Genomic DNA, 26,357 nt, shown 5'->3' with positions numbered 1-26,357 from the left:
TGGGTAATAATTTGAGCAGCGCCCCCTCCCTTTCTGACTTTCAAGGAGTCTTTCTGCCCATGCACAGTCAGGAAGGTCTCCTTGACTTCAAGAAGGTGAAATATGTGGTCTTTTATCTCTTATCTGGGCAGAGCTCAGCTCCTTTCTCGCTTCTCATCTTGGAGTATCTGTGTATAGGGGACAGCCTCCGGCTATTCAGACTGGGTCCTATCTATCTCCTATCTCAATGGGAAATATCTTTTCATTGTTGCCTCAAACATATCATCAATTTTAGAAATGAAGAACAGAAAGTTATTTCTCAGGCCCCCTCCAACCCCATGAAATGCTCTGGGTGTTACTTGTTGATTTAGTTGAAGTCAGGTACTTAAATTAGCATTCAGTACACTGAGTGCTTAAACGGAAGGCTTAGAAAATGCTGAAGTAAAGATGAATCATCCGCAGAGTACAGTGCTATTGGTGAACAGTGGTTTTAAAAATATTTAATTGCTGATGATACAATTTAAAGTTTTTGATCTTTTCTTTATGAAGGATATTATACATTTACTTCACAATAGAGTTTTTTTTGTGTGTGTTGCAGTTTGTTAATAGCTTATTTAATTGCTAAAAGGTTTTGGTGAAAATAAAATAGGAAAACATTTGAACTTTGTAGAACACCCAATATTATTGATTTGTCAGTCAACTACCATTTAAAAAGTGAATCAATTCCTTTAAATAGTTACACATTACTAAAAACTATAATAAATCTTTATGGATTTAAAAAGTTAAAATTTCCCTAATTTTTGCACATTTATTGGAAAAAAAATAATCACTTAGAAATTTTTAATTAAAATTACAATTCCAACATACATTCTCTTAACAGCTTTAGCATCTTAAAAGAAGACAAATTATAAATAGTAATTATAAAACTGATTGTAGTATTTACAGAAATAGGGTCTAAAATATTACTTACAAATATTATTTATAAATGCTGCTAATCTAAATTTGCATCTCTATCACCAGTGTTTTTATTCCTGTTGAACTTTATCTTCCTGTGGTCTTAATAGTCTTATTGGAATAAAATGAAAAGCAAGCATTGTCCTGGACATGGCAGTTCTCAAGATTTGGGTTATTAGTCAGTTATTTCTTTTCAAGGCACAGGTCCTGGCAGCCATGTCAGAATTATTTATATCCATGTCACTGAGCATCATGTTAAACTTCTAATTTATTGTTACACTGAAATTGTTTCAAATCAACAATATTTAACATCCATGCCTTCATATTTAACATCCTAGCTTTGGTTTTATTCAACCCACTATTAACCCCTAAGTAATATATTTTCATCATTATCTATTTTCTTGTAATTATATTGATATGCTCTATTGCCACTAGTAAAACTATATTTAAAAAAAAAGCTTAACTATTGTTATTAGTTATAGCTAGAGAATTTTTCTCCTAGGAGATGAAGTTATCTTTGCATTTTAAGACATTTGGCTAATTGGTTTTCTTAGAACATTGTTAAATGAGCTTCCTATTTATTTATTATGTGTGAAGACTAGTGCTAATTAACACTGGAACTCTCTTTGTAACTAATTAATGTGTGTGTCAATCATTGTTGATCAGTCATCTTTCAGTTAGGGTAAAGGTTAGCAACCTATCCTAGGCTTGACACCTGTTTTTGTAAATAAAGTTTTATTGGAATGCAGCCACACCCATTCATTTAGGTATTGTTTATGGCTGATTTTGCATATGTAAACAAAGAGAACAGAGAGTCTCACTCATCATCTGTTTATATAGAAGGTTAAGCTGAAACCCATGCAGTCCCCCTTGACGGTGGGGAATTTAGGATGGAGAAAAGCAAGAGGAAGTGTTCTGTGTTTTAAATATGCAGCCCCTAGATAGTTAAGATGCATATGGAAGGAAGAATTTTAATAATTTTGGATTCTTGCTTTTTCTCATATGTAGAAAATCATCAAAATCATTAACTGGAGGTATCTGTGTTTTGTGATTAGCAGTAATCTTTTACCAAGATGTATGCTTGGCCATATGTATTTCTGTAGCCAAACAATTAATATAAATACTGGCTCTTCCCTCTACCTCTTTAGAACAGGTCCTCAGAGTTAAGAGGCTGTCTCCCAGGCTATAGTCCTCAGTAAGGTCCTCAAATAAAATTGAAACTCACTGGTCTTTAGTTCAGTTCAGTCCAGTCTCTCAGTCGTGTCTAACTCTTTGCGATCCCATGAACCACAGCACGCCAGGCCTCCCTGTTCCTCACCAACTCCTGGAGTTCACCCAAACCCATGTCCATTGAGTCAGTGATGCCATCCAACCATCTCATCCTCTGTCATCCCCTTCTCCTCCTGCCCTCAATCTTTCCTAGCATCAGGGTCTTTTCCAGTGAGTCAGCTCTTTGCATCAGGGCCAAAGTATTGGAGTTTCAGCTTCAACATCAGTCCTTCCAATGAACACCCAGGACTGAGCTCCTTTAGGATGGACTGATTGGATCTCCTTGCAGTCCAAGGGACTCTCAAGAGTCTTCTCCAACACCACAGTTCAAAAGCGTCAATTCTTCTGCACTCAGCTTTCTTTATAGTCCAGCTCTCACATCCATACATGACCACTGGAAAAACCATAGCCTTGATGAGACAGACCTTTGTTGACAAAGTAATGTCTCTGCTTTTTAATATGCTGTCTAGGCTGGTCATAACTTTTCTTCCAAGGAGTAAGTGTCTTTTAGTTTCCTGGCTGCAATCACCATCTGCAGTGATTTTGGAGCCCCTAAAAATAAAGTCAGACACAGAGGTAAAAATATACTGTCTTATTAGCATAGGTCTTGGTTAATTATTCAGGTACTATTTCCATTCTCTTCTGTGGTGCAAAGCTGAATTATATTTCTCATTTTTCTTATAGTGAGTTGTGGTCAGCTGGTTGTGTTCTAGTTAATGGAATGTGAGTAAAACTAGATTTGAACTGTGACATAAGAGAAAAAGAAACTTCATTAAACTCAGTTCTAGGAATTGTTTAATAGTGAATAATTCATTCACTTAATGTGCATTCACACTAATAATGCATTCACTAAAAGCATTTATAAGCATGTTTAATTTACAGAAGAAATAAATACCCATTTAATGAATACTCCAATTTGTGTTTCTATTGTATCTCCTCTTCTAAATTACAACTCTTTGTGAACAATTTCTATAAACATTTTCTTTTCTTTTGAGGATCATTTTGAGTTCATGGTTTTTTGTTTTTTTTTTTTTAAATTCAGCTTTTCTGATTAAATTAGCAAAATATTATATCTAATTATCAAATAAAACATAATAGAGTTATGGTGATTTTTGGTACTTCCCTGGTGGTCTAGTGGTTAAGACTTCATGCTTTCACTTCAGGGGACATAGGTTTGATTTCTGGTCAGGGAACTGAAATACTTCATGCCCAGCATGCCTCCCCTGCCCCCCACCAAATTAACTAGCTTCAAGGAGTCCAGGATCATTTTATTGGAATACAGCATTAGAATTGATATCCAGGTATTGGTATTGCATGAAGAAGTAGCATTGGCTAAAATTTCTCCTTCTACTGCAGACAGAGATGGAAAAATACTGCCCTTTTGAATTTGTACTTTTTTCCAGTTTATCATGTATACTCTCACAGCTTCTGGAGGATAGAGACGCGTTGAAGTTCTTCTGTAATGACGCTCTGATTTATAGTTATCAGTGCTCATGCAAGTTGAGACAAGTGATTTGTTAAATTTATGTTTTTACTTCCCTACTTTCTGGCTAGTAATGGCTGCACAACTTTGTTTGCAAAGTAATGTAGCAACAATATTTAGTCATTTGATGTTTTGTGAATCATAGGATTTTCCAGTATTGAAAATTGTATAACTAGGTGCAGAGTGAAATAAAGTTTGGATGGTGTTAACATGAGCCCTGCTTGCATTGAGGCAGTAGTTCATTACACATGTGACAGTGTGTATTGACTACCAGGAGAGTGCAGCTGGGTCTACCTGTTGATGTGCAGAGATGTGTGGTAGTCTACTCTAATTCCTCTTCTGGATGGTCTTCCTTTCTAACTACACAGCTTCTGAGGACAATAGATACCAGGCACATAGAATCATTATTTATGAGCTTTGGCTACAAGAAATTATAAAAACTAGAGCACAGAAAAAACAAACCTTCTACCACCAGATTTTATAATGAGGATAAGGGGTAACTTCTGGAAATGTGGTAACCTATGACATTTTGGGCCACACCAGGTGCAAAGCAAAATTCCTCATTTAGTGAACAAACAGAACACCGAGGTGTTGATTTTTACTGAAAATATGGAAATATGTCCATAATTTTGGGAATGTTTGAAATGCTAAGGTAAATAAGAAGTATAAATGTCTGCTTTCAGTATTTACAGTTTAAAACTCCAGAAAGGATAGAAATACCAGTGTCCTTTGTATGTGCTGAATGTATGCAACAGATAGCTGAGAAATGCAGAATAATAAGCTGTGTTCTGTGTATAACATTGCACTGTGTAGTGTGTAGTATAGCTTGGAATGGTGGGAGGATTCCCAAATGACAGTTTGAAGTCTAGATGAGAATGGATAATTGCCTGTGTTTCCTAAATACATCGATTTTTAACTCTTAGACTGTGAGTAATGCCTCTGTTTGATTTTCCTTGATATACATTCTAAACATAACTTCAGATGTGTTTCTACTCTTATTTACAGTTTCAAAAAAAGTCTTCATTTGAAGTAGGGTTGGAGTAATATAAAATTTACTCCTTTTATTTTCTTCTTTTCTGAAAAAGATTGCTTTGAGAATATACTGCCTGGGAGAATGTTTGAGAAACATTAATCTTTTAAAATGTTGTGAACCTGAATATGGAAATCTAATTTTATTAAATTTTCAAATATGCTTTTTCTTCTCATTTTGTTTTTCCTTCTTTTAAATTTTTCTCTTCCGCCTAAATTTCCCTTTGTGCTTCTTTCCATCTGCATGAATTACCTATCAGTTAATAGAAACTTTAGCAGGTGAGGAAAATAAAAGGTTTAAAGAAGATAAAATAGAAAAAAATAGTTACATCCCAGAGTAAATCTTATATTGAGATAAGCAGAAAATTCTTGAATGTATTCTACTATAATAAAGTACTTGATATAGCTTCTGAGACCTTATTGTTAAAAACAACTGATATAATATTCTTAAAAAAGGGCATTTGCAGAGGTAAGAAACAGGGGAAAATTGCTTCAATCTCTTCTACTCATCTTTGTACACACACACACACACACACACACATGCAAAGAACACAATTTATTAACAGCACTACAGTGGAAAAACAATGAATATGGAAATGAAAGCTGGCAAAGAATCGCATTTAAGTTTTAGTCATAAATGTGGATGACTTTGAGTCCAGTAAGTGGACTGAAACACCCGTCTTCATTCCACAGGTTCAGGGATGTACTTCATACAGTTCAGGGGTCACAGGTAGTAGAGAGCTAGGAGGAGAAGGGTTGATTTGTCATTGCGATTCTCAACCAAAATAAAATTCCAGTAAGAGACTGGAAAATATTTCATTTCAAATGTAAGCTGTAAGCATTTTCATCTTACATTCAACCACTTCACAGCAAAAAGCCTTTTTCTTTTTTTATATAGATAGAAAAAATGCATACTGAAAGTCAAAGTCTTGATACCAGTTTAAGGCTTCTAAAATACATTTTAAGACGTGCTTGAGGATGATGATATTTTATTTAAATATTGTTACCTTTAAATCTTTCCTCATAATAGCTTCATCAACATTCATTTTATATCAACATTCATTTTTCCCCTTATTTTAAAATCAGCTAAAGCCTATTTTTGCTTTACAATATACATTTCAAATTTAATTTCATTTAAAATACCAATTCGAGTTCTCATTTTTTCCTTAGCAAGCAAATATCCCAACCTCATAGCTCTTTGCCAAGCCTTGGCCTCAAAATGTTGTATTTAAAAAGCAAATAAAGAACACAAACTTATTCAAACTCTCGGAATGCCTGAGCCTGAAACTCCGGGAAAGTCTTTATCTAAAACCAATGAACTTTTCAGGGCTGTTGAGAAATGACCAGAGGGGCCAATTAGCTGTTGCACAATTGGAATCTTCTTGACGCTTTGTCAATAATTTATAAAATGGAGAGGGCAGAGGGGTCACTGTCACTGAGGGAGTTGAAATTAAAATGTTTCTCTTACATAGGATACTCCAGAAAGCAAGAGGGTACTTTTCTTCCAGAGGAAATCCATTTTGATGTAAAACAGACAATAAATCGTGCTTTACTGAAAGTTAACCATCCTGCAGCAGCCATCATCTGTTTTTGCGTGCGTCTTCCTTACCTGTCTTAGATTTCAAATCCCTGGTAGACAATGCAAATATATTGCTCTATTTTTTTTTCTCTATTGGTATTTCTCCACATGCTTGGGATCCTACTAATTCTCATGGGTTCATTTTCTGTAAGAGAAACATAATCAATCCTTTAACCGCTTCACTCATTAATATGAAGAAGCTCAGTAGGAAATGGTTCCTATTTATCCTGGGTATCTAGCTTCAAATTCTAGATTAGTCACAAGGAAAGAGTGTAGATTCCTCATTTCATTTAAAGACTATGGATATCCTGAAGCTGATTACTATAATTAGCTGTGCTGTGCTGCTTGTGTTTAGTTGCTCTGTTGAGTCCAACTCTTGTGACCCGATGGACTGTAGCCTGCCAGGCTACTGTGTCCATGGGGATTCTCCAGGCAAGAACACTGGAGTGGGTTGCCATGCCCTCCTCCAGGGCATCTTTCCAACCCAGGGATCGGACCCAGGTCCCCTGCATTGCAGGCAGATTCTTTACTGTCTGAGCCACCAGAAAAGCCCAAGAATACTGGAGTGGGTAACCCGTCTCTTCTCCAGGTGAACTTCCCAACCCAGTAATGGAACTGGAGTCTCCTGCATTGCAGGCAGATTCTTTACAAGCTGAGCTACCAGGCAAACCCATAATTAGCTGTACAATATTCAAGTCTCAAACTTTGTGACACTCAGTGGAGATTTATATGACACTTTCATTATTTATTCTGCTCATTAAAAGACAAGGTCAATTTAAAGTGGTTATATTTAAAGAATTTAAGCTGAGCCTAAATGCATGGTAATAAGACACATTAGCTTTTTGAAAATTTTTGAATTGAGGAATTTTTGGTAGATAACATTTTAGAGTCATGAGAAATCCTCAGTTAACTAAAAACAGACCTTATTGAACAGGTGGAATGGAGGCATTTAAAACATACAGATGAGGCTAAAAAGGATTTAAGTCCAACTGATCACTCCATTTATTTAATCTTAGTCAAGAATGCTTCACTGTTCACAATGTGTACATATATCATCAGGTGGTACACTTTAAATATGTTATTTTAGTCCTCAGTTATACCTCAGTAAGGCTGGAAAAAAATGAGAAAGAGAATGCTTCACTGCAGGAAAAGTCTTTTGAAAATTCAAAGAAACATGAAATCCTTCAGGTGAAAATTAAAGAAGGCTGTTGCTGCTTTTGAACTGTGGCGTTGGAGAAGACTCTTCAGAGCCCCTTGGACAGTAAGGAGTTAAACCAGTTAATCCTAAAAGAAATCAATCCTGAATATTCATTGAAAGGACCGATGCTATAGCTCCAATGATTTGGCCACCTGATGTGAAGACCTGACTCATTGGAAAAGACCCTGATGCTGGGAAAGATTGAAGGCAGGAGGAGAAGTGGATGACAGAGGATGAGATGGCTGAATGGCATCACTGACTCGATGGACATGAGTTTGAGCAAGCTCCAGGAGTTGGTGATGAACAGGGAAGCCTGGGGTGCTGCAGTCCATGGAGTTACAAAGAGTCAGACACGACTGAGTGACTGAACAACAAAAATAAATTTACTATATTAGCATCCAGAATTTTTAAAAAGGATTTTCTCTAGCTTTTGAACAGAATTAGCATTAATAATTTCTTTCTAGCCTTGTTTTAAATTTGATTAAAATCTACTTCCCCTACCCCTCACCATGAGGAAGTAGGGGAGATAACTGAAAGAGATGGTAGCACATATTAAATAACACCTTTTATTCAGGGACAAGTTGAGGATACAGATCAATGTACCAGAATTATCTCAGCGCCCAGAAGTTGTTGGCACCAGGGAGTGTGTTTTCGGGCTCCTATGCATTGGAAAAGGAAGACACTCCATTCATTCCATGATCCTATATTTCTGTTATTGAACCTAGCTAACCTTAGTTCTACAGGAAGTACATTAGGCTAAGCGGCAAAGAATCCGCCTGCAATGCAGAAACCACAGGAGAGGTGGGTTCAATCCCTGAATCGGAAAGATCTCCTGGAGGAGCACATAGCAATCTACTCCAGTATTCTTGCCTGGAGAACCCCATGGACAGCCTCGAAAAGGCTATCAGACACATAGCCTCGAAAAGAGTCAGACACACTGAAGTTCTTAGCATGCATATGCAACCTTAGTTCTACCTCTTTTCTTTTCTTACTTTTACCCAAATTCTTTAGGCAGTCACATGCTATCTTTTTGCCTTCTATTACCACTTGACTCTGGCACTTTATCTGTGCCCATCAAGATTGACTCACTTTTTCAATGTTTTCTGTATCAAACTATGGCTAGGTATGTCCTCCTCAACCATGATCTCTTTGAAATACTTACGCGGGTACTGCCTTACTACATGACCTTGTAGGTAGGGTTGAATTCCAGCTCCCCATGTGGTCCCCACTGACACCATGGTGGTGGGCGGGGGGGAGACTTCAATACCACTGGCAACGGTGACTGACTTGACTCTCCCATGGGTCTCCCCATACACCAATCCATCAGGAGGATAAGGATTGTCTTGTTACTGCTGGATGAGGGTAGAAGTCTAGGCTGCCCATGTAGTCTCCACCCACACCATGGGGTGGGAGACAGGAATGCTGGAATACCTCGGCACAGCCTATTGAGGGCAGAAGTCTATTTTTTCCACTGGGCTTCTGCTGGTCTTATTGGGTTTCGGGCCAGATGTTTGTTTGTTTAAGAAATGAGAATAAAGACATTTCAAAGATGTTATCTGGAGAGAGAACAAATATTGATGTCTCTATACGCTCACCTCTCTCAAGTCCTGATATAATACTATGTCAGCCCTTGGAATTTAGACCCAGAATATAGAACGATGAGGGATATACCATTAGTGGGCTGAGATTACTCAAAATTGTTTGAAATTTGCTTTCTAATATCTGGTAGATTTGGGATATGAAATAAAATCAAACTCAGTGTTATGAACTATTTGTGTTCCCTCAGAATCCTTATGTGATTTCCTAATCCCCAGTCTGATGGTCTTTGGAGATGGGTTTTTTTTGGGGAAGTGGCTAGGGTTAGATGAACTCATGAGAGCAGGGCCCTGGGCTGAGGGAACTAGTGCTTTCATTCATAGAGACACTGGAGAACTTTCTCTCTAAGACCACTGTTTCTAAATTGGGAAGAGATCTCTCACCAGAACTTCCCAGCCTCCAGAGTGTGAAAAATAAATTTCTGTTGTTCAATCCGCTATGTCTGTGATATTCTGTTGTGGCAGCCCAAGCTGACTAAAGCTCTCAGAGAAAAACAAAACCATACTTCGTGCCCATTTTAATTGAAAGTCAGCCATTGGTGCCCACTATAAACTTTTGACAGTCAGCTTAGCAAAGGGTTAGATAATTCCCAAAGGTGATGTTTTTTTTCTTCACTTGTGGGTCACCGTACACAGCCTTATCACTTTAGAGCGACTGTGCATGTGTGTAGGTGCATGTGTATGTGTGGGTTTCCCTTTCGTTTTACCACCAGCGAGAAAGTCTCTGCTGGTTCAGCCCGAGCCACGCTTTCTGCCTCCATTTCTTGGTGGGATGCTCTTTGGAATCCTAATTTTGTCGATGAGTCAGGTTTCAGCCCCACAGGATATATGAGACACACTCAAAGTCACTCACTACACAAAAATGGAATTCTGGGCTATGTCTTCCCATCGCTAGACCCACAGTCCAGTAAATCTTCACCTTTGACCTCCACTTACTGCTGTGTTTTTCTTCCATTTCTAGTCTACCAGAGATATTTCCCCAATTTTTGAGTGAAGCTATATATGTGAAAATAGGTTTGGTGCTTCTAGGTAGAGATGAAAACAGCCACGATGAATAAAATATAAAAATAGAAAACCAAAAGGACATAGGCACACTTAAATATAAGAGAAATATCTCCACAGCAAAGAAATGAATCCAAAATGCAAAAAATTAGTAAAAGAGCTAAAGTTTCTGCCTTGCTGTGTCTGAGACTGGAATCAGGCAATGGCAGGATGATTTAAAAATCTGTTCTCTCAAAGGCTGCTGTTCAATGTGTGTTGTTGCAATGCTCCAGTGAACTTGATGCATGTGTGTAGGTATATATGTGCAAGAATTTCTCTAGGGAAGACAGCTAGCAGAGAAATTTCTGGGTCATAGCACAGGCATATTTTAAATTCTCAGTGTAGTGCCAAATTCTTTTCCAAATTATAGTAATTTACACTCCCCCGGCAGAGTTGAGAATTTCTCTCTTTATATCATCCCAACATGTGTTGTTGTTGTGTCAGACACCCCTCCACCCCAAGCACCACATCTAATGGAAATAATGTGGTATCTCTTTGTTTTGGGGTCCTTGATTACTGAGATTGAGCCATGTTTTATTTTTCCATAGGTATTTTGAGTTTCGTTTTCTGAAAACCTATCTATTTATACCTGTGGTCCATTTTCTGATTAGTTTCTCTCATGTTTTTATTTTGGGGGATTTTCCCATACTTTCTTCTGCCTACACATGTGTGACATTCTCTTCTGAGCACAACACTAAAGCTGCTTCTCTAGGTCACCTCTGTATTTCGAGCCCCACGTATGCTTCTTGGCCTCACCCCACTCAGAGTCTCTCACTGATTTGACTTGTCCCTTCTCTCTTGGCTTTTGTATCTCATTTTCTTGATATTCCTTAGAGATTTTTATGTGTTTTCACTTTATTTTTAATTTATTGAATTAATTAATTTTTTTGCCATACCATATGGCCTGTGGGATCTTAGTTCCCCCATCAGGGATTGAACCTGTGCTCCCAGCAGTGAAAAGCATGGAGTCCTAACACTGGGCCATCAGGGAAGTCCCATGTTTTCATTTTTGATTGCCAGTGACAAGAACATTGCCCAGCACCTAGCAGCTATTAATGTTTAGTAATGATATGGACATGTACAGTTCTAGTGAATAGTTTCTTGTAGGGTCAAGATGTATCTTGTTGCTCTGGCCCTGGTTCTCTCATCAACTCGCAGGGGCACCTGTGCAATCCTCTAGGCTTTCATCCAGTTTCAGCTTTCTATTACTCCTCACAAGCATTGTTCCCCCCTTTCCTCTAAATGTATTCATTAGATGTTGCAATTAGTAGCCTTTTAAAAAGAACCTTGATCCTGACACTTGGAAACATTTATTATAACAAGCTCCTGGTGCAGACACTAGCAATTACAGTATGTAGATTATAGGGTAGCTGTATGATGTGCTAAAATAACATCTAGAAGGTTATCACACTCCCTTTCCCTAGTGGCTAATATAGAAATCAAGGCCAGTTATCCACAGGCAAATACTTATTATATTTCCTACTGAGCTGTTTCACATTCCTGCACTGGAAAATAAAATTGAAAAAAAGAAGACTTACCAAGTATAAAATATTTTAAAGGACTAAACTCCTTTTTATTCTAAAAACTAAAAGTATTAGAAAATATGAGAAAATATTTCCCCCAATTTATTAATTAAATGACTATGATTCACCAGTGTTAGAGGCCTAAAATTTACTGTAGTAGTAAGGAAGTGGAAAATTCCATATTGATCTTCTTCCATGAGTATAAATTGTTTAAAAGTACTTTTTTTCCCCTATAGAAAATAAAAGTGAGAAATTTAGTTTAAAAGAAACTCAATAAATATACTGGGTTGGCCAAAAAGTTCGTTCATGTCGGCCAAAATTTTCACTCCTGTTTTTCTGTAAGATGTGGACCCAAATGAACTTTTTGGCCAACCCAACTAAAAAAAAAAATCAATACTCTTTCAACTATAACTTGATTTGTAGTGTCTTAAATTCTATTTTAGCTGAGAAGTCAAATAGATGATATAGAAATAAATCGGAACCCTTTCTTTCTAATCTTCCTCTCATATTTCCTCTCACTACTCACTCAAAGAAGTATTGAATGGACAGTTTTCTTCTCTGCTATATGGAAAATTATTACATTTGTTAGGGATTGAGATAGATTCTTTGGATGTGCTCCGCTGTTACATTTTGGCAAAAAAAAAAAAAGAGAAATTGAAAAAACAAAACATTTGAGAACTCTATAAAAAACATTTATGAGTTCTATGAAAAAAATTGTGAAATTGTGATGAAGAAATGGCAGGAAAAGGGGCAGCCATATATAATGATTGGAAACTCTAACTTTCCTAGTTTATCCAAAAAGGATACAGTTTTATTTCTTTTTTGGAGAAGTGGTATTGACAGTGGGGGAATGAAAACCACACTCAGTTTTTACATTTTAATCATAAATAAGGTGGAGAAATAAAATGGAGAACCAGAGGAGCCCACTTCCGTAAGACAGGAAGCACCTTAACTTTCTTCGTGGCTAGCCTGTCTGTGCAGCTCCCTGGACATTTTCCATGACATAAGAGCTACATGGAACTCATTCCTTCCCCCTTACTCCCCGCCCACACCCGCTGCAATACAGCCAAAGCCATGCAAACCCAAACTCATTACCACTTGTTGTCATGTGGGGGGTACAGGGGGAGAAGAACTTTGGATTTCAGTTGCTGAAGAGACTGGCATCTCGGAAACATTTGCTACTCTGAAGAAACCGAAGGTCTCAGGACTCACTCCAGGCAAGTGGGAAGAGAGAAAGCAGGCATGCCACACTTAACACAAGGCAGGGATTGAGACTGATGCTTCAGTGGATTCTAGAAGCACCTCAGTCACACTGTTCTATGTTTATTAGTGTCCTGGATGTCATTCTTCAAAAAACTCTAGGTTTTACTTCTGTATCAGGGAACTCCTACACCAAAAACAAAGGGTGATAGACAGGAATGTAACTTAGTTTTCCACAAATGTAGTGACATTTTTACAGCAAATGAATTTTTTTCTCTTTTATCGTCTAGAGAGTTTTTGCAATTATAGTAATATTGCTGTTACTTACAATATTCCCAGAAATTATTTTTGCAGTATTTCTCAGCAGAATTAAAAATTGCTCATTCTTTTGGAAATAATTTTATTTTTAAAACAGTCAAATCTACATTTTAAAGTAGCACTTTATGAATATTTTGAGCAATATGATTGCTTTCTATTTAAAAAATTATAATCATGTAATAATTATGTGGCTTATAAAATGACAAAAAGATTACCACTATGATGTGATCAAGGGTCAATATTAAAATTAGCTGACAGTATCAGAAGGTAGATACACAGAAGTGCAACATTTACTTAAATATATGGCAATGGCACCCCACTCCAGTATTCTTGCCTGGAAAATCCCATGGATGGAGGAGCCTGGTAGGCTGCAGTCCATGGGGTCACTAAGAGTCAGACATGACTGAGCGACTTCCCTTTCACTTTTCACTTTCATGCATTGGAGAAGGAAATGGCAACCCACTCCAGTGTTCTTGCCTGGAGAATCCCAGGGACAGGGGAGCCTGATGGTCTTCCGTCTGTGGGGTCGCACAGAATCAGACACGACTGAAGCGACTTAGCAGCAGCAGCAGCAGCACAGAGGAAATATATATATATATATATATGTGTGTGTGTGTGTGAAATGCAATCATTTCATTTTAGTAAAACAAGTCAAAAGAAAAATGATTCATTTATGCAACATTTCCTGGGATCCTGAGGATGATAAACAAAATGCAGACACAGCATTGTATTTGCACTTCTCTTTATTATAAATCAAATTAAAAAGCAGATGCAAAAAGAAATCCATTTTGCTTGAACTCTTAGCATGTTCCATTTATTCTGCATCTAAGGCTGAAAAACATTATTTTTAAGAACTTTCAAAATACCCCTCCCCCCATTAAAACTTAGAGACTAAAATTGCCATAGACTGGTCGTTTTATTTACAGAATTAGTGATGCATGGTTCTCTTGTTAAGAAGGCATCGTGTCTGAACTGTTTTTCCAGCATCAGTGATGGATTTATCCAGCCCGTTTAAATTCTGTCCCATCTTTTTCTAATCTAGAACTCACATTTATCAGACAGCTGCCTCAAATTGTGAAGAATATGTGTTGTAACTCTAGGAAATGCACAGGAAGTTGAACTGCATAGCGCTGGGTTGGCTAAAAAGTTTGTTCTGGTTTTTCTGTATGCTTGTATGGAAAAACCCGAGTGACCTTTTTGGCCAACTCAATATCATGCAACAGTTTGGCACTACATTTCTATGAGAATATCTGTGATGCCTATTTGAAGACAGAATCCATCACTCTTCCATAAGACCACATGTGGGAACTTGCTCTCCTGGGATGCTACTCTGGTGACCAGACAGGAGAGCCAGGGAGGAGGATTCAATTATCTTTTAACTAAGGGGTACCTAGCTTAGTCATGTAAATCATAACTTCACAGATTCATGTATATCACATAATCATGACTTTTCTTTTAAAAAATGATAAGAAAATTCTTTGGGAGTGTCTTCCACTCCCAAAGTGGGACTGTAAGAGTCTCATTTATAGTTAGCAGCTAAAGAAGAAAATCAATATGAGAAATGTATTGATGAAATAAGTGAAGTGAAGTGAAGTGAAGTCACTCAGTCGTGTCCGACTCTTTGTGACCCCATGGACTGTAGCCTACCAGGATCCTCAGTCCATGGGATTTTCCAGGCAAGAATACTAGAGTGGGTTGCCATAGGTTGCTCTCTAATAAGCATCTTAGCTACTATATTTACCTTATCATGTATCATTGGACATTTCCCCCAATTCAACTTTTGGATAATTTCTGATTATAATTTTAGGTTAAAGTTTTGAGTGCTTTCCCACAAAAATTTGGAATGTAATGTAAAATCATTTTAAAATAATTTTACTGTTTTAATAGATCTTCAGAATTCTGTGGTGGCACAAAACTTCACCATCTAAGAAATAATCTTGTGACTGCTGCACCATGAAATGGCAATTGTACAGCTGGAACCACCCCCTTCAGAGAGAAGAAAAGCATATGTCAAATTGCCTTAACTATAGATCCTTCAGGCAAAATGCATCCTTCTTTTGGCACTGTCAAGAACTTGAATAAATCAGAGATAAGTGGGTTAAAATGTCAGTACCCTTTGGGACTGAGCAAAACCTACAACGTTCCCACAATTCAGTAAAATATTAACCATAGTACTCCCAGTTCTTTGTGGGGAAGAAAATAATACCTTCACAGTCACTGGAAGAGATTGTCAAATTGCCAAAAGACTAGAACAATTGCCATAAGAGATTAAACGGGGTGATATGAATGATCTTGCTAAAAGGTTTTAAGTCTCTGTTTATTTATAGAAATAATCCTTTCCCATCTGTTTCATCAATCACTGTTTCTAAAATACCAACTGTTTGGATGGCAATTTAGATTACTACTGTGTTTGAAAATAGTTTGCTGTTTTAAAAATCACCAAAGTGTGATTTGGTGAATTTCAGTAGAAAATAATTTTCTAAGATTTGTGAGTAAACTGTTAAAACTAGGAAATTTGCTAAAGTCAGTAAGACAGCCCAGGACTGGGTCATCGATCACTAGTGACAGCAAACAGTGACCTCACACCAACAGAATGTAAACCTCCAAACTCATTGATAGCAGTCCTGACTCAGGGCTAGAATTCATGTTCTCACTCTATAAACTGTTTGACTTAGACGATGAATGATGTTTAAGGTAATAGAGCAGCATAGCTCTGATGAAAATGTAGTTGGGCTCAGGTTATTTTAAGTCTGGCTTTTTCTGAAGGTCAGCGTAAGTGTCTTGATATACTATAAGAGAAAATTTATTTGAATTGCCATGTCTTTCTTATTTCAGCAAGAAAAATTCACTTACTAATGTAGCTTTTCCTTCTGAGTCATTTAGTGAAAATAATTTTTAGCTTCCAATTTTTTCTTTTTAATTTCACAAGATTTATATTTTAACTACCTGTGGTTTACCATTATGTATTTTGACTAATATATTTTTAAAATGTGAGTTTAGCTACTGTTTATGCAAAAGCCTTAAGAAGGTTAATTTCTTTGAATGTTTTTACTTGTTAGATTACTACTGCTTTTGAAAATTGTAGTAGTAGTCTTTTTGTTTTGGCTACAGCATAGGTATTTCCATATTGGTGAGTTTTCCAAAATTTTCCCTGTAAGTTGCTATTTCAAAAGAATACATTTTATTCTTTCAGGGTAATATATAATTACCCCAAAAGTCTCTCTTTTATTTATTCATTTTTAATTCTTCCCACAACATGAGAGTTCTTGCATCCTATTACATGGTATGTCATTCTAAAGATGGGAAAAAAAGACAAGTGCATAAAAATACTGAAGGAGTAAAAAATAATTATATGTATATATTCATGAATTGTATCTACCATTTGTTGAGCAGTAACATGTAGAATATTTTTCACTAATGTTAGAACATAAATAACACAGCTGCAAGGCTGCATGTTGTAGGTTCATGTCATGGCATCCATGCTAGGCTTTCAACTTCCTTACAGATGAGGAAACTGAGACCAAGAGGTCAGCTTCTGAAAAACACAAGGGTAGTATGGGGCATATCCATTCAAACAGAGGTCATGGGACAGTCAGAAAGGAATAAATATAAGCTTACAGACCAGGTAACGTAGGAGATCAGAGGAGAAAGCAGACATGATTATAATGTCTGTCGAAGGAATTATTGGTGCAGGAGGTGTAATTTGAACCATACACCAAAGATGGATATGCGTGGATGGTGGGAGAAGGGAGAACAGGCTTTCAGATGCAGACCTTTTGGAGGTTAACATATTCCTGGAAGAACGGAATATTCTCTCTCTGAAGGTCCTGGAATGCTTTTTAAAGGAGAACACACTTTTCATTGTTACCTCACAGTGTGACTTGCACCCTTGATAGAAGAGTCATATTTTTTAATGAGAAGAAGGCAAAATAACTTTTTAGAGCCTTCACATTCTCTAAACAAGTTGAGAGAATCAGTTACCTAAGGAGTTTTCTTCAAGCCCCTGAATGTGTGTGAAAAAATCCCAGATAGCAAAATCTTCCAGAACAAGGTCACCGAGAACCAGCTGGAAGACTCGATGTCCCTAAGTGGTAACAACACGAGGCTGTTACTGTACTCTCTGGCTCCAGCCTCTCCTCTGAACTCGAGATATTATTGCTTATTTGATATCTCCACATGGGTGTCCACAGAGGCAACTCAACTTATACAATCAAAACCAAACTCTTGATTTCCCCCACAAAACCTACTCCATACCGCAAGAGTTCCTCAGCTCCATCAGTGGCAACTCTGTATTCATTCAGTTGATTTTTCAAAAGCGATGAATTTTCTTGACTCCCCTCTTTCTTTTCCTCAAAATATATTTACATTAGGACTGCTTATCATCACCTCCTCCAATATTATGTTTATCTAAACCATTACCTCTCACTTGCATTATTGTGGTAAATTCTGCACTGACCTCCCTGCTTCTACCTGCCCTCCCCACACCCCACAGTCTGTCCTTCATGCAATAGCTCAGAGGGATCCTCTTAAAATAAGTGGGACTGTATCATTTCTCTGCCCCAAACCTGTCAGTGGCTTTCCATTTCCCACAACAAAAGGTCTCTTCATGACTTGAATTCTCTGCTGCCTCTCACTCAGTGGGACCCAGACTCCCTGGGACTCACTCAGTGGGACCCTGGCTCCCTTGCTCTTCCGAGAACATACCTCCCTCAGCCTAGAATGTGCTTCTTCCAGAGATCTGCAGGGTCTGCCCCCGCCTCCCACAGGTCTCTGTCTAAATGTCACCTTATCCAAGAGTCCTTCCCTCAATACCCCATGTTGAACAGCGCTTTCCCGCACATCATTCTCAGCAACACCAGCATGTATGGTGGTCCCAGTTGTGCCTGATAGATGGGCAGCCTGGAGTAGGAGGCAAGCCAGGACTGAGGGCGCTTCCTGCTCTGCTGACCAAGCCCTGTCCTCCAGCTCTGTTATAAGTCAATCCAGAAGAACACCTTACACTTTTTTTTTTTTTTACCAAAAAGGGGAAACTTTTTAAAATTTCAGAGTCCTACCAGTAGCTAAAAATCAGAAGTTAGGTTGATAGGTAATTACATAGATACATACATACATACACACTTAGACACCCATATACATATATATGAGATATATAAACATACATATGGTGATAATATAATATATATAATCACCAGGGCTTCCCTGGTGGCTCAGATGGTAAAAAAACCGCCTGCAATGTGGGAGATCTGGGTTCGATCCCTGGGTTGGGAAGAGCCCCTGGAGGAGGGCATGGCAACCTACTCCAGTATTCTGGCCTGGAGAATCCCCCTGGACAGAGGAGCCTGGTGGGCTATAGTCCATAGGGTCACAAGTAGTTGGACATGACTGAGCGACTAAGCACACATGTGACATATGTATAAACATACATATATATAATGATTATGCATATAATTATGTATATAATCTTTCCCAACCTATGCACCCCTGACTAGAATGTAAGCTTAAGAAGAACAGAAAGTTGATTTTGTTCTCTTCTGAGTCACCCAGCTCCTGGAACAGTTCCAAGCATACAGTGTGTGAAAAAAAAAAAAACAAATTTGTTGAATTAACGGATAAGTCAATAAGTGAATTTATGTGTATATGGGAAAGAATGTCATAAATGGGTTTGAGCATAGAAGTTCAAAAATTATTTAGTATTTCCAGGCACTATTGTAAGATTTAAAACAAAATCAACACACAGAATGGAGATTCAATTGGGATGTTAAGGTATTTATTGAATGTGGTTGAAAAAGATAGGCTTTAGCTTTTGTAAAAATGCACATGCTCGTTCAAAATAATCACTTTAAAAATGTCTGAATAAGGCATATAATAAAATAATTTATTTGACTTAAACACATTTAACCGATAAATCCTCAAAGAAAGGGATATCTTTTTTTCATAGAGTTTTAATAAAGAGACATAATTCCTTTGTCTCAAAATTTTGTGGTCTGCAGTGAAGCAAATTAATTCATTTTCTTGAAAATTTGTATCATGTAGTCAATCTAAAGAATAATCTTATTAATAGCTGAACCGAATTCCAGAGAATTCCAGTGGTTTGTCCAATTGACATAGGGAGTAGGGAGTGGATTCCACTTGAAGTGGAATTTGTATCTCTCCACCGAGTTCACTGGGTTTTAACCACAACGTGGCATCTTCTCCTTGGTGGAACAAATGCTACTGGCTTGCTGTTTAAACAAAATGTTCACCGTTACCTCTGAAAGCTCAGCCACCTCCTCCGTCGTGTCCCTCCCACACGTGTCATCTGTAGCAGTAAACGAGCACACTTTGCAACCCCTGGGAAAGCCTTGTCTGTGGTTACTCTTCCCATCCCATCTACTTACCGACCTGAAGCTAACAGTCAGGAAAGTGCCAAGGGAAGCTATTTATCCTCTCTATGGTTTATTTTTTGGCTTTTCGCATTCATAAAAAGAAATCTAAACAATCTCTATTGCTTGCTTTACTTTCGTCCTTTGTAGTGAAAACTACTGTTCTTGCCTGGGTCTGCACAGATGCTCAGAATGAGTGGCCTCTATTAATGGTGTCAACTTTCAAACTGAGACAGAGCAGTATATATATATCTAACAGGGAGTTTTCAAGAGCTGTCTAGCCTTCTCTCACCAGTGACACACACACACACACACACATGCACACACCCACAGAGCACTAAGCACTGAGTAAACACTTGGTGAACAGGAAGGTTAATTAATCCTCATTAGGGTTTATTATGGAAAAGCATGGTTGGCTGCAATACTCTTCCTAAGCTGGCTTTATTTTAAATTTTAAAAATGTGATTTATTGTTGGCTGCGCTGGGTTTTCATTGCTGTTCAGTCTTTTCTCTGGTTGCAGTGAGCAGGGGCTACTCTCTAGTTGCAGTGTGTGGGCTTCTCATTGCAGTGGCCTCTCTGACTGTGGAGCACAGGCTCTGGGGTGTGTAGGCTTCAGTAGTTCTGACTCCTGGGCTCTAGAGCACAGGTTCAATAGTTGTGGTGCAGGGGGTTAGTTGCTTCTTGGCATGTGGGATCTTCCCAGTCCAGGAATCGAACCGTGTCCCCTGCGTTGGCAGGAGATTCTTTACCACTGAGCCCGCAGGGAAGCCCCTAATCTTGTTTAATTCCTCAGAAATCATATACAGGCCAATCATGAATGCTCTGCATCATGTAGCAGGAAGAAGTGCTTTTTGGAGCTATCATTAAAAGGCTGTTTATACCACACATGCAATTACATGCTTCCTATTACTAGCTCTTATAGGTGCCCAGGTTGAGGCAGCCCCTAAATGAGTTCCACATGTGAGTGGTTGTGCTGTAGTTTTATCTGCAGCTGCTGAGGACGGTGAAGTTTATCATTCTATTAACCTCACAATTAACCCTTATTACATGGCCTGTTCAGCACAGGGACACCTCCGGAGCACGTTCAGTTTGTGAATGGCCAATCCCATGGCACAAGCAACCGTCTTTATCACTGCTGAGAAGGATGTGCCAACCACATATGCTTTTGGTTTAGAGCAAGGATGGTTGCCTGATTCAATGGAGCAGAGTGTTTTCAGCAATGGAAGATGAACGGTAGCAGTGCACCCAGGCAGTGGGTGTCATTTCCAGCTCTCCTGTTCTCCACTGCAGAGTACTGGATCTCCCAGCTGCAGCCATCTAACCACCATGCCTATTGCATGCCAGGTTAGACCCAGGCCAACCCACCCGTAAGATCATAGTCCTTGGCAGGAAACACAGGAGATGTCCTAGGTCAGGGGTCCCTAACCTCTGGGATCTAATGCCTGATAATCTGAGGTGGAGCTGATGTAATAATAATAGAAATAAAGTGCACAATAAAAGTGCTTGAATTGTCCCGAAACTGTTTCCCCCACTTCCTGGCCTGGATCCTCAGAAAAATTGTTTTCTTTTCCATGAAACTGGTCCCTGGTGCCAAAAAACTTGGGTACCACTGTCCTAGGTGAATAAAGTTAGCAATGTAACTGGCTTTATACTGACATTTTACATATTTTTGCTGAAAGTCTTCAAATACTGTCTTCATTGTTCTATGCTGGCTCTCAAGATTGTAAACTGGGTGCTTTTAGGATAAATATTTTCCTCATTTTTAGTACTTAGTGGTGGTGTTGGCATTCGAATTCCCAAGCACAGTGCCTTTCTTATTCTATTTGATTTTTTGCTGTTGTTGCAGGTTCTTGGAGAAATAGACCTATGTTGACCTGACCCAATCCATGCTATTAGGACAAAGACATTTTCTTAATTTGATGAGCAAATCTATAAGTAAGATTAAGTGCATCCACCAGTTTGGTGTTTAAACACTGTTTTTCTTTTGTTCGTAGGAAAAAAATGTTCTCTTCATCCCCATTTGCATTGTTGGATATGCCTCTCCTGAATGTGGAGAGAGGGAGAAACACATTCCTCATGGCACCTCACCCACAGCCATCACCCATGAAGGCCGATGGAGGCTGACAGGGTGGGACACTGGATCTCTTGATTTGCTGAGAAGCCGGGCAGGGGAGCCTGAGAGTAGATACTCCCCAGCAGGAGGAATCAGACTTGGTGGCTGGTGAGTCAGATTTTGGTTTACCACTATTGCTTTCACTTCCACCAACTTTGCTGGAGTGGATTCATGAGTCAGTGCAAAGCATTCCTTCTTTATTTATCTCAGACTTCCTGACCTCAGTCAATGAAATTCAGCCGTTTTCACCACTGCTGGCTTTGCTGGTCAGTGGAGCCCAGCATCCATGATCACTTCAGAAGGGTTAGTTGAGTTACCTGATCAAAGCTGACATCTCCCAAGTCATTTCCAATTAGCAGGACTCTGTCTGAGATTGCTGAGTCTGCATCCATGCAGTGGGGGTGTAATGGAAAGCATTGCATTGAGAGCCAGAAAATCTGGCCCTGCTCAGCCCCAAGCTATGGCCTTTTATCCAGTCAACTTAACCCTTCTGGACTTCAGTTTTCTCATCTGTCATTGAAGAAACTGGATTGGATCCTTTCCTTAGAAACAATAGATAGATGGGTAGATAGATTGTAATGGAGTGATAAATTACAATCTACATGGCAGTATAAAATGATGAACAAAATAGAAACAGACTATATTTTTATAGGATCTCAAGTCTAAACTAATACATGCAGGCGTAGAGATGATTACCTACTGTGTTACCTTCAGTGTCCTCTAAGAAAGGATAGCAGAGTGAGAGAAAAGTGAAAGTGAAAATCTCTCAGTCATGTCTGACTCTTTGCGACTCAATGGACTGTAAGTCTATGGAATTCTCCAGGCCAGAATACTAGAGTGGGTAGCCTTTCCCTTCTCTAAGGGATCTTTCCAACCCAGGGATCAAACCCAGGTACCCTGCACTGCAGGCGGATTCTTTACCAGCTGAGCCACAAGAGAAGCCCACTGAGAGAAAAGCTCTCTCTTAAACAGAAATATGAAGAGGACAAAAGTTAGGCACAAACATACAGAAGGTAGAGGATGAGGACAGAGGAGTATGTCTATTGGTGAGTCTCAGGAACAGAAAGAGACCTTTGTTTTTAGAGATAGTTAGTGACAGAGGAGAGCCAGCAGCAAGCAGGTGAGGATGAATTCCTGCAAAGTTTATGAGAAGCCAAGTTAGACTTTTTAAAATGTAAGCACAGTGCAATGCAATGGAAGAACTGGAAGCAGGGAAGTGTGATGATCCAAATATATTTTAAAATAGAAAGTCAGAGGAGAAATTCAGAGAAGGACTCCATTAGAAGTCAGAGGAGGAGCTAAGGAAACAAGGTTGACCAGTGGAGAGGAGATGAGTTAGTGTAAATACTTAGCCAAAAGAGCAGTGAAAACTTACAGAGACATGGACAGAACTTACACTGTAGAGTGATGTTCATTCTTTCAATAGTGAGAACAAAAGGAAGCCAGTGAAGTTATAGTGTTAGGAAAATTGTGAAAATCCCAGGACCAGTTGCCCTGGCAATGAGGCCCCACACTTTGATAGTGATGATGTTAAAAAAAAAAAAAAAAAGGAAGAGAAGAAAAGAGCAAAAGCCACTGAAGAAAATAGTAATTAAGGATAGAGCTACATACATCTGGACAGCTTTTCCCAGGGAAAGGTGGGTGCCTCAAATAAAAGACAGTATCATAAGGGGAAGAATTAATCGTTTGAATAAAAAGGTTAAATTGAGTCTTCTGGCTCCCAAGCTTCCGGTGGTACTGCAGACCAGCTTTTCTTACACTGGTTTGTTCTTAACCAATTTCAATAAAGTCAGTGGTTACACCCCTGCCCCATCCACCTTACACCCATCCCTAGCAAATTACAAAACAGACTTTACAACTCACTCTACTGCAATGTGTGGAGGTATCCCCTGGAGACCTGATAATGTAGATTCTGGTTCTGTGTGTCTGGAGTGAGCCTGAGAGTCTGAGGTTCTACATTTTTAACAAGACCCTGGGTGACACTGATGTTGGCCCAAAGAACACTCTTCTAGTAGAGCTAGGGAGAGTGAGGGGAGGATTTAAGGAGAAAGTTAAATGGCTGTGAGAGTAGTTCAAGTTGAAGATGACAGGATCATCCTTGACTAAGGCAGTGACCATGAAGATGAAGACATAGGCAGTGACTGGAAAATATTCACTGGAAAATATTATGTAGGTCAAATTAGCAAGATTGGTGACAGGTTAGATAGAAGAGAACAAAATGGGGAAAAGTCCCTTATTTCCAGTTTGAGCAAGTGATTGTGTATGTAGTCCAACTGGACTATACAGTCCATGGGGTTGCAAAGAGTCGGACACTACTGAGCAACTTTCACTTTCACTTAGTCTATATTATTTCACTTTCACTAAAGGTCACTGCTGGCTCTGAAATCCTAGGCCACAGTGAGACTTCAGTACTTTCTTTGAATTCAAGATTTTCACAGGTAGTGTTACCCAGCTCTGGGAAGATGTTATGGTCCAATGATAACCAGCATGATTTTGGAGTCAAATAGATTTTAGTTTCTTCTAGCAGCCCCAAGTCAATAACCCTTCTGAGACTCACTTTCCTCACCCATATAATTTGAGTAACATACTATCTGCCTGTAAGCTTGCAACAGGAACAAAGGGAGAAAATATACAAGAGCTCAGCCTACTGTCCAGCACATAATAAATGTTATCACCATTATTGTATATTAATTGTTTAATTAGCTTTCTTTAAGAACAAAAAGCATTTGGTTTGTATTATGTATTTTTTAAAAAAATATTTATTTATTTGGCTCTGCCGAGTCTTAGTTGAGGCACGTGGGATCTAGTTCCCTGACCAGGGATTGAACTTCGGCCCCCTGCATTGACAGCACAGAGTCTTGGCCACTGGACCACCAGGAAAGTTCCTATATTATGTGTTTTCTTTTATTTTCTTCTTCTTTTTTTCTTTTTAGAAAATTTAAAGCTGAATCAAGATATTTAAAACATGAAGAAATGACTATAAAATATATTTTTTAAAGTAGATGAGTGTTCTCTTAAAAATAACGTAAAGTCTTCATTAAATGAAAGAATTGAGATCACTTATCTTTTTCCCTGTTATTTCACTAGCACCTGTAAAAATAAATATAATCAACAAGGGTATTTTTCTAAGACAAGGATTTTATCCCCTGTGTGTTGTGGGGGCATTTCTCCTCTCTCTCCCTAATCTTTCCTTCCCCTACTCTCCCCTTCTTCCCCCACCCTGTCCCACTGCAAAGCTGTAATTAACTTCTGTGCAGTAAATGTATTTGTGTTCCCAGACCTGTCACAACAGTTGACTCTCTCAAAGTACCCAATAAATGCTTCTAAACGAGTGAATTAATATATGGCTATTAAATGAGCCAGGATGTAGCCCCTCATCCTGCTCGTCCAGAAAGAAGATTCTTTCCAGGTCTCTAGATTCAGTTTGATAGGCAATAAGGACATAACAGCTCCAGGTCTGCTAGAAGATGTCTGGAAGATGCCTGTGGTCCCGCCAAATGACTGGATTTAATGAGTCCTAGCATCCTAGAGATACCACAGATAAACAGCTTCCTGTTACTCAGATAAAAAGTTCGTTTGATACCTATCACCTAGTAGCATATACTCAAGCCAACTTGCTAAATAGAGCTTTGCTTCTATGGGCTGTTATATATGATATTTCCATTGATGTGTTGGATATAGATTTTTATCACTGTGGATGAAATCTACATTTGATTACACCTAAGATTACAGCAGTCTCATCTTTAGAGGTGCTCTGTAAATGGACTCTGTGGTCCTATAAATCACTCCCTGACTTAAAAAAACCCCTCAGATGGCAGCACTTATTCTCAGTATGATGTGCAAATGGAACTCAAAACCAGTCACTGAAATATACTGCTGGCAGTCAAGGTGAACACTTTATGACAGATCACTATATTTTTCCCCATTTAAGGCTCTCTTGTTTATCCATTGCAATAAGAGGGTTTACATGTCCCTGGAAGTAAGACAATGCTTGAAAGTCTTTGCCATCCAAACGGCCTCCTCAGGTTGCTTCCTGTGGAAAATTTCAGGGGTAGAAAGGGTGACACGAAGTGGGTGTGCCTGTCCACCATGGGGGAAACTCATGTTTGCTGACTTAAAACTTTTCTTATCAGTTTGCTTTTATGGTGTTTCATTGTACAATCAAATTATAGTCTGACAAGTAGTTTTTTTGGGTTGAGGCAGGATTTATCAACCCCGCTGCTACTATTATAAATCTGCTGGTGAAGTAATTGAGTGTGAACAATATGTGTGCCTTTCAGAGAGTATTTCTAACACATGAAGCATTTTATATTTTTAGAGTATTTATTTAACCAAAGGAAACACATGGAAAATGAGAGGAAATAGACATCATTTTGTGTTTTTGCTTACTTCCCCCACAAAACCTTTTGGATGACACAGTTTAAAAATATAATTAGAAAAATCTTGTAGGGAATTTCAGTTAAATATAGTAAAAAGTAGCTAGGACCCACCCTGTTTTTATTCATAAGTAAAATGTAATAAAATTAACTTTGGTGATTTATTCTAAACAAAATCTGCTTGAACTTTACTCTTATGTTCATTTAGAAAGAGGAAAGAAGTTGGAACTTACTGTTTAAGTTTTAATGAAGGCTGGTTATCACAGAAACATGCATTTTTAATAAAGACAGCAGCTCATTTGGTTTTGAAGGCCTGGAATTTCATGATAGTAACATA

The 26,357-nt window shown here is 38.4% G+C and overlaps 1 long non-coding RNA gene across 1 annotated transcript in view; it reads right to left on the bottom strand.

The window, feature by feature from the left end:
• Positions 1-5,328: 5,328 nt before the first annotated feature.
• LOC122682013 overlaps positions 5,329-26,357 on the bottom strand; it is an 87,062-nt gene continuing 66,033 nt past the window's right edge. The window contains exon 3 of the long non-coding RNA XR_006337191.1: positions 5,329-5,455. This is a non-coding gene — a long non-coding RNA (uncharacterized LOC122682013). The remainder of the gene's footprint in view (positions 5,456-26,357) is intronic.

The sequence above is a fragment of the Cervus elaphus genome, chromosome 23 (genome assembly GCF_910594005.1).
Source record: "Cervus elaphus chromosome 23, mCerEla1.1, whole genome shotgun sequence".
Taxonomy (NCBI): Eukaryota; Metazoa; Chordata; class Mammalia; order Artiodactyla; family Cervidae; genus Cervus; species Cervus elaphus.
The sequence above is the reverse complement of the archived record's forward strand: the minus strand, read 5'-3'. Positions and strand labels throughout refer to the sequence as shown.